The 9404-nt window shown below is 42.7% G+C and overlaps 2 non-coding genes across 2 annotated transcripts; both read right to left on the reverse strand.

The window, feature by feature from the left end:
• Positions 1-5337: 5337 nt before the first annotated feature.
• On the reverse strand, positions 5338-5419 carry TRNAS-AGA (transfer RNA serine (anticodon AGA)). The gene has a single exon. It is a non-coding gene; the product is annotated as a tRNA-Ser (tRNA).
• Positions 5420-6919: 1500 nt separating this feature from the next.
• TRNAH-GUG (transfer RNA histidin (anticodon GUG)) lies at positions 6920-6991 on the reverse strand. Its single transcript has one exon. It is a non-coding gene; the product is annotated as a tRNA-His (tRNA).
• Positions 6992-9404: the final 2413 nt, after the last annotated feature.

Consider the following 9404-nt stretch of genomic DNA (forward strand, 5'->3'; position numbering starts at 1 on the left):
CTCTGCATAACTTTCCCTATAAACTCACTTCCGTTATCTGACCATACAATCCGTGGCATTCCATATGCTTTTCGTACTGCACTAGGGCAGAACCTTGAGGAAGTATAAAAGAATCTAACTGACTTTTTAATGCCTGACTGTAAATGGACGGACTCTCACAATAGCCTTGTGGAGCGCGTTTAAACCTGAAGCTTCGACCTCCTAGACAGAAGCCGAAAATATCTCTGCTTTCTTCGGCTATCGGAATGCTGAAAAAGGCATTCTTCAAGTCGATGACTGAAAACCATGTGGCTGTAGCAGGAATCAATGTTAACAAGGCAGTAATGTCTGGAACTACAGGGAACTGCGGAACCACAATCTTATTAACCTCTCTGAGATCGATAACAAACCTATATACTGGAGGCTTTGTCGGATCAGTACGTTTCAAAATCGGTAATACAGGACTGTTACAGACATTTCCTCTAGTTTCTTCAACCACACCTTTCTTAATCAAATCTTGTACAATCAATAAAAGTGCACGTTCACCTTCACTAGATATTTTGTATTGAGGAATTCGTGGAAATTTGACATTTGCTTTCAAAGTGACTACATATGGTGGTATTTCCAAAAGGCCTACATCGTTAGGACCAGTCGCCCAAAGAGTATCAGGGAGTGAACGCAGCTCTGGCGGGAGTGCATCCATTGACAAGTACATCGGAGAGGTGATTCTTTTGCCCAATGTAAGCTGTACTCCTTCCGGAGAACAGTACAATGTCGCATATAGGCGTTTTAACAAGTCTAAACCAAGCAGATTTTCATTACAACCTGTCGTCAAAATCAAGGGTGCTTTCAATTGACACGGTCCAACAGAAATAGACAAAGGACCAGATATGGGGTTGTAAACAGGGGCGCCTGAAAAACCTACAGAAACATTTGTTAAGCCGGACAAAGGTGCGCCAGGGAGTTTCGCATGAATGATAGAACTTTTTGCCGCACCAGTATCCAACAGAAACGGTTCGACTACACCTGATGTTGCTACTGCGACATAAGGCCCACTCTGATCCACTGGAACTGATACTACTCCCTCTCTCTGTCCATGGCTGTCCTAGTACCCATTTTGCTGAAATCCCTCATCCACTTCACAATAGTCTTCAACATGATACTGTTGAGATCTATTTTGCTGGGCAGACTGTCCATTTCGTTGATCAAAGTGATTGGAAGGGCGATCATTCGTCTGTGGAGGCATAGCACCTCGTCCTCGACCTCTAGAATTCTGCACAAAACCACCACGACCTCTCTGAGCTGCTGCTGCATTATTTTGCGCTAAGACTGGACAGTCATTTTTGTAGTGACCCTCTTTCTTACAGTACGCACACTGGTTCCACTGATATTGAGGCCTCGGTGAACTATAATCTGTCCTTTGATATGACCCTTGCTGCGTATTAGTCTGATTCATGCGAGGCGGATACGCCTGTTGCAAGAGAACTTTAGTCTTTAAATCTTTCGTTTTCTTATCTGATTTCTCTTTCTCCTCTTTATCCCTATTTTCATAATACTGCGCAGTTGCAAGTATTTGCGCAGTTGTAGAGACAGCCCACGCACTCTCGGAATCTTTCAATTTGTTGCAGAGCTCTGGTAGCAAATTGTGTACAAATTTATCGACAAACAATCTCTGTCCTCCTTCTGTACTCATATCCTGACCACTATGATCTACAAAAGTCTCTTCGAACCTCGTAAAGAAGTCGGAGACACTTTCGTCTTTCTTCTGCCTGCATGCGGACAACTTGTCCCAGTTAACACGCAATGCTGGCATCAGAGTCTTCATTAAGTCAATTATCCTACCTGGAAGATTAGCAATTAGAGGTTCGGGTTTGGAACCACCTATTTGCTGACCATCTGCTGCAATGATAGCTGCCCAATCACCACCTAGGGCAACTGGATGATTCTCTTTACGTATTTTAGCCCAAATTGGTTGTGGTACTACATTTCCAAATAACATGTCGATGTCCGCTAGATTCATTACACAAGCCTCTACTGTCTGCGCTAACTCCTTATAGTATCCAGCAGGATTCTTACGCGGATCTGGCAAGGCCTGTTTCACTGCTAACACTTCGGCTCGCTTCCATGGAATGTGTATCCATACTCTCTGGAATTGCGCCGGAGCGGCTACAATACCATTAATGGCATCAGCTTGCACAGCTTCGCGCCAAATTGGAGGAACCTCCCTCATTGGATATTGGCCAGTCTGCTTCATACTACTTTTCTCTAAGTCTCTCGGTGAACGAAGTGATGGATCATTTCTATAACTTAAAATCAGTTCCATCGCTTCTTTTATATTCGGACCTACTATCATTCCTGTAGTAAACTCTTTCTGAACTTTAATTAAGTCTTCTAAATTCGATTCAGAGTCATCTTCTTCTAGTTCCTCACGTAAAAGAGAGCACATCTCGTCAAAAACATATCGTTGCGTTGGTTCATTCCATTGCATAAATGTATCTAGTACATCTCTCGTACTATATCTCCTACTCTTCGAAATCCATCTAAGAGCTGTGGAATCCAAGATTCCCCGTTCCTCAGTACTTGGAAGCTGACTGCGTCTCTGTACAGAGCCAGAGGCAGGAGTCTTAATTAAGGTTTTATAGAAAGGAGACAGAATATTAGAGACGGAATCAGTGATTCTTCGACGAACAGTAAGCGGAGTCATAATACTAGCAGATGTAGAGAACACAGAAGCAGTAGGAATAGATAGCACAGGAATAGTAGGAGTATCAGGCAAGGCAGCTTGTGAAACAGTAGGTGTAAGCGATACAGGTATAGGTAAAGAAGCCGGCAACCCAGGAAGAGGAGGTGCCGAAGGAATATTCACATTAATTATAGGAGGTACAGGAGCTTGATTCTGGGGGACAGGAGCAGGAATACCAGGTTGTACAGCAACCGGCAATTGAACATTCGGTACAGGTGGAGCCGTAGCACCTTGTGCATACGGTGGAGGTGACTGTAACAGGTAAGACAATAGAGGATCGTTTTCGGGGTCCTCCAGTATCTTAGTTGTTTTCGATGGCAAGGCAGGATAGCACTTGTCGATCGCTAAATTATGCTCTCTAATGGCCACCTCTATGGCCTTCTCAGACTCGTTGACTTGCAGCTGCTTAACAGCCTGTTCTAAAGTCAACTCTTGCTCTTTCTGTTCTTTCTTCAACCTTTTAATTTCTCTCTGTTTGGATTCTTTTCGCCAGTAACGGAAAGAATCAAACATTGCCGGCCGGGCTTTTTTCCTAAATAATTTCGCTTCTAAATTATCAAGGATTTCGGGTTCAAAACTACCTTGCAGTGGCCAACTAAGGACACCATCCTTTTCCGTATAGCGGATCCATACCTCATTATAAGATATAGGACCCACGCCATGTTTACAATACAGATCATATAGAGGAGTCCCAATCGGAGGAACCAGACATGAGTCCTCCAATCGTGAATCACTGTTGCAACCAAAACAAGACAACATACAATTTTTCCGACTTACCATTTTGCAATCCGGAACACAGAACGAACAAAACAAGAAACAGATATGTGCACCTGAACCAAGAACTTAGGCCTACCAAAAGCGAACTGATGTATCGATACCCAAACTAAACCAATAGATTATCGTAACCAGAACAACAACCAGTGATAATCTCACAAAACCAAACCAAACCAAGAACCAAAAAGGATTTTAACAACCCTCACGAAGTAACCAACTAGCAACCACTAAAAACTGAGGTACTGAAGACGTCACCAAGGAGAAACCCGTCTTGTCTCGCCGTACTAAGGACTGCACCTCGGGTCCAAGACAGGGCGACGGTCAAGGCAACGGCCCACTGCAGCCGTCTTGAACGGGAATCCTCGTGGAAGAGAACTTCGGGCCACTTTTGCGATATGCCGGGATCGATGAAGTGGGGCGCCTCCCTCAGGAATCTTCACACGAAGCTCCTCGAACTCTTCAGGCTTTTGGACCGGTACCGAATGATGTCGCCCTACGTTGGGCGCCAATTGGAGTTCTGGACTTTTGGGTTCCGTCCAGAGGTGTCAGGGGACAACACCCGAAGACCCCGGAGTTCTACCTGTCTCGGTGCACGAATAAACAGAAACACGGGCTTCTCGATGGTGGCGTCAAAGACCAAAGGTTTATTACTGCAGGGACACAGAAGTCACAGAAACTAAACACGGGCAGTATCTAGGAGCCTGTTCAATTTGTACAAAGAGGGCTGCTCCTTATATACAAAAATTTGAGCTTGAGGCAAATTCTTTACATGAAATACATTCCCAGAACCTTTGTGTCCTAAACAATAAATATTTGGCGTTACACAGGAATCGTCGATAATATCTGATGCCAAACATTACGAAGAGGGGTTCCCACTAGTTCATCACAATCCCTTGTCAATATTGCATTCAAGAGCCGGACCGCCTCATCGTAAATTTCGTTACCTCCCCCTAATAAAGATTCAGAAAGAAAGGAACGGAGCCAGGTGTGGAAGATAGGAAAGTAAGATAAGGGATGTTTGTGGGTTGTAAATGGGCAAGGCTACCAGCTTCGGCCGCCTAATCGTGATCAGGCCAACGGACACGAGAACCAGTATAGCAGGACTGGCCTCGGGCAGAAGAGGCAGCTTTTGTCGAGTCATGCAGCTACAGCGTGTTCTGGTCTAAGGTGCACGTGTCACTAGAGAGGTGAATCTCCGGCTAAGCCTACGTGTCCTTAATTGAAATGGAGAAATCAGAGGTTATTGCGTATGTGAGGGCAAGAAACACAAAATGGCTGCCATGATCTAAGATGGATGCCATGGGTAGATCGGAAATGTGTTTGTAACAGGAGTACTCTTACTCGTAGCATAGCGAAAACACCAGGATATGCTAAATGGATCATTTGCGGTTCGCTGATACCAATATGATGTATTTCCGACAATATTGAAAACACGGGTTCAAATTGTCACGGAACCTCAGCAGGTTAAGAGAAATCACACAGGGAGCAGTTAAGCTTGTAACACGGGGGAGAATAGAAAAGAAAATTCAGTTTTATGAAGTGTGTTTGCCTAATCCAGCTAGCACTTTTATTTTATTTCTCTATTTGCTTCTTTTATTGGTAAAGTAAGTTTCAAGTGCATGCACAGGTACGACCGAGAGAGCCAGGGTATAATAATTTGAAGCGTTTGCCCCAGCGCTAATGAAGGACGAGAGTTATAGCAAAGATATGAAACGGGGAGCGATAATAAATATGTGATATGGCAATAGTGACACCAAAATAAGCCACCTATTTATAAAACTGACATGGAAGAAATACTAAAGGTTAACTTCTGAAATTGTAGCCGATGTTAAAAAGATTCTCGTTGTCGGCAGGATTCGAACCTGCGCGGGGAGACCCCAATGGATTTCTAGTCCATCGCCTTAACCACTCGGCCACAACAACTGACTGTAAGGTGTGTGCACATAATCTGTATGCAAGTTTTCAAGGTGTCCCACAGCAAATTCCTGATATTCTGCAATGGACTTTTTAAAAAAAATGTTTTTTTCAGCAGGCACATTCTCTCCTAAAAACAAAAATTGCATGCATGTATCTCTAGTTTGGAATACCATAGGCTTGCATGCATACTCTCATGGGTCACTCAAGTTTTTTGGACCCTATTGCACTCTGTTTTCGTGCTGCTTTTAGTATATGGCCCATATTACAGAAGTCTACCATCTTTGAGTATTTGAGGCTCCTTTGTAGGTGCTTTATATTTTTTCCTTGAAGAGCTATAGAATAAAGGGGTCCGGGAAAGATTGCATTTATGGAAGATAAAAGAAGGCCCACTTGTCTCACCAAATGCTGTAGAGAAATCTGATGTTTTACTCATGTTATCCTTAGTTCGTTTTTGTTAGACCTTGCATTCTTAAGGTGGTCCCAACCCCACCTTATTGCTTTTCACCTCCGCATTTTGCTGTATCTTTTTGTTGGCCTTAGGACTCTGATCACTTTATTGCTACTAATCAGTGCTGAAGTGCACGTGCTTCTTCCTTAATCATGTGTATAATTGGAGTATACCTGACTGACAGATTTAATTTACTTGAAAGCCCCTTGTAAAGTGGTATACCATATACCCAGGGACTGATTGTGCCGCCCAAAGAAATAGCATTTCAAACCTGTCTCAAGCCTGCTACTGCAGTGCCTGTGCTGCAGTGTACTGCCACTTCGACTTGGCATTTAAAACTACTTGCCAAGCCTTAAACTCCAATTTTATTACATATCAGTAACCCCTAAGGTAGGCCCTAAGTAGTCCTAGGGGCATCATGCTATGTAAGTAAAAGGTAAGACATGTACTGTGGTAGTTTGTATGTCCTAGTAGTATCAAACAGTCTATTACATTTTTCACTACTGTGAGGTCTGCCCCTCTCATAGGTTAGAATTGGGTATTCCCTTATACTTTTTGGGGGGTAATTCCATATCAGAGAGGAGAAGCCTTATTTATTTATTGATAAATCCTGTCTACTGGTGAGGTTGGATTTAATCTTACTATTGTATAAATGCCATTTTTAGAGAGTGAGCATTTCTCTGCACTTACTGCTCTATTTGCATGAAAACCTGTCTTCAATTGACGTCTGGATTGGGCTGCGAGACAGCTACATATGTGCATTCCCTGTAGACAGCCACAACACAGGTCACTCAACTGCAACTGCATTCATCTGCATTCTGATTGGCCTGGGGGAGAGCTCCGCTCCCCTTACCGCAAATATGTTCAAGAACGATAATTTATGTCAGTAAGTACAGTATACCTACATCTTATAATCATGTGTGTTTAAATAATTTGTCGTTAGATCGTTTAAATATTGAAAAGGATCTGTTTTTAATAGACATTTTACAAAAAAAAACTGGTACATTTGGAAATTCTGTAAAGGAAAAACCCAACTGCAGTGACATTGCCAACCACAATGCCGTGACTCGGATTCGAACCGAGGTTGCTGCGGCCACAACGCAGAGTACTAACCACTATACGATCACGGCGAGCTACTTGGGCTCGATAACGTGCAGTGACATGAAGAAATTATAATTCGGAACACTCAGGGCTACTCCTGTGATAGGCTGAATGTGTTCATTGCTTCCTCATTCCTTATACAAAGGCTTTATCTCCTCAGTGGTTGATAGGCTGAAACCGTTTCCTGGCCGCCTGCTTGTGAACTGGCAGGAGTCAAAGATCACACATACACTGGTGGGCCTGTGATGGGACACCAATGCAAAGAAACACACCTGGCGCAGATATTCTATTCTGTTTATTAGACCTGCATCTCCCCTGTACCTCCTCAAGCCATCTGTATGTGAAGCAAGAAAGAGTTAAGGAACGGTCCATCTACACTTTTATTGGGAGGATGCTGCCGTGAGCTCCTCCCAGCTAATCACACAAACAGCAGTAAAGCAAGATAACTACAAAGTTAGGGGGGACTGCATGGTTAGGTTTTTGAGGAATTATTGAAACTGACCTCAGTGACCCATAATCAGAGCTGTGGCTAATGACTGCATGCCTAATTATGATGAAGCAAGCACCATGGCTAGTAGGGGCCCCACAACACACTTTTCTTAGCTCATTGAATTAAAGTATAAACTCCTGCCATGTGTGAGTGGTAAAGGCTTGTTAATTTTGTTGCTTTTCAAATTCACGTCTGACAACAAGACGAAGGAACATTGGGGCATCAGACGCTTTGGAAAGTAGCCACCAACCGCAGAGAAAGAGAGAAAGAGGGAAAAGGCAGTATGAGGTGTGGAGAAAACAGCAGCAGGTACAAGGAGCTCAAATGAGATTAATGGCGCCTAAATAGAGCACGTAAAGGAACAGTTACAAATCTAAGAAAAGGGAAAGAAAAGACTAGGAAAAAATACAGAAAGAGCTTGTAGATGAAATTCTCTTCCAGGAACAACAGGTTAAGAGAAATTACACAGGGAGCAGTTAAGCTTGTAACACGGGGGAGAATAGAAAAGAAAATGCAGTTTTATGAAGTGTGTTTGCCTAATCCAGCTAGCACTTTTATTTTATTTCTCTATTTGCTACTTTTATTGGTAAAGTAAGTTTCAAGTGCATGCACAGGTATGACCGAGAGAGCCAGGGTATAATAATTTGAAGCGTTTGCACCAGCGCTAATGAAGGACGAGAGTTATAGCAAAGATATGAAAGGGGGAGCGATAATATATATGTGATATGGCAATAGTGACACCAAAATAAGCCACCTATTTATAAAACTGACATGGGAGAAATACTAAAGGTTAACTTCTGAAATTGTAGCCGATGTTAAAAAGATTCTCGTTGTCGGCAGGATTCGAAACTGCGCTGGGAGACCCCAATGGATTTCTAGTCCATCGCCTTAACCACTCGGCCACAACAACTGACTGTAAGGCATGTGCACATAATCTGTATGCAAGTTTTCAAGGTGTCCCACAGCAAATTTCTGATATTCTGCAATGCACTTTTTAAAAATAATGTTTTTTTCAGCAGGCACATTCTCTCCTAAAAACAAAAATTGCATGCGTATATCTCTAGTTTGGAATACCATAGGCTTGCATGCATACTCTCATGGGTCACTCAAGTATTTTGGACCCTATTGCTCTCTGTTTTCGTGCTGCTTTTAGTATATGGCCCATATTACAGAAGTCTACCATCTTTGAGTATTTGAGGCTCCTTTGTAAGTGCTTTATATTTTTTCCTTGAAGAGCTATATAATAAAGGGGTCCGGGAAAGATTTCATTTATGGAAGATAAAAGAAGGCCCACTTGTCTCACCAAATGCTGTAGAGAAACCTGATGTTTTACTCATGTTATCCTTAGTTCATTTTTGTTAGACCTTGCATTGTTAAGGTGGTCCCAACCCCACCTTATTGCTTTTCACCTCTGCATTTTGCTGTATCTTTTTGTTGGCCTCAGGACTCTGATCACTTTATTGCTACTAATCAGTGCTGAAGTGCATGTGCTTCTTCCTTAATCATGTGTATAATTGGAGTATACCTGACTGACAGATTTAATTTACTTGAAAGCCCCTTGTAAAGTGGTATACCATATACCCAGGGACTGATTGTGCCGCCCAAAGAAATAGCATTTCAAACCTGTCTCAAGCCTGCTACTGCAGTGCCTGTGCTGCAGTGTACTGCCACTTCGACTTGGCATTTAAAACTACTTGCCAAGCCTTAAACTCCAATTTTATTACATATCAGTAACCCCTAAGGTAGGCCCTAAGTAGTCCTAGGGGCATCATGCTATGTAAGTAAAAGGTAAGACATGGACTGTGGTAGTTTGTATGTCCTAGTAGTATCAAACAGTCTATTACATTTTTCACTACTGTGAGGTCTGCCCCTCTCATAGATTAAAATTGGGTATTCCCTTATACTTTTTGGGGGGTAATTCCATATCAGAGAGGAGAAGCTTTATTTATTGA

Source organism: Lissotriton vulgaris, chromosome 1_1 (assembly GCF_964263255.1).
Source record: "Lissotriton vulgaris chromosome 1_1, aLisVul1.2, whole genome shotgun sequence".
NCBI lineage: Eukaryota > Metazoa > Chordata > Amphibia > Caudata > Salamandridae > Lissotriton > Lissotriton vulgaris.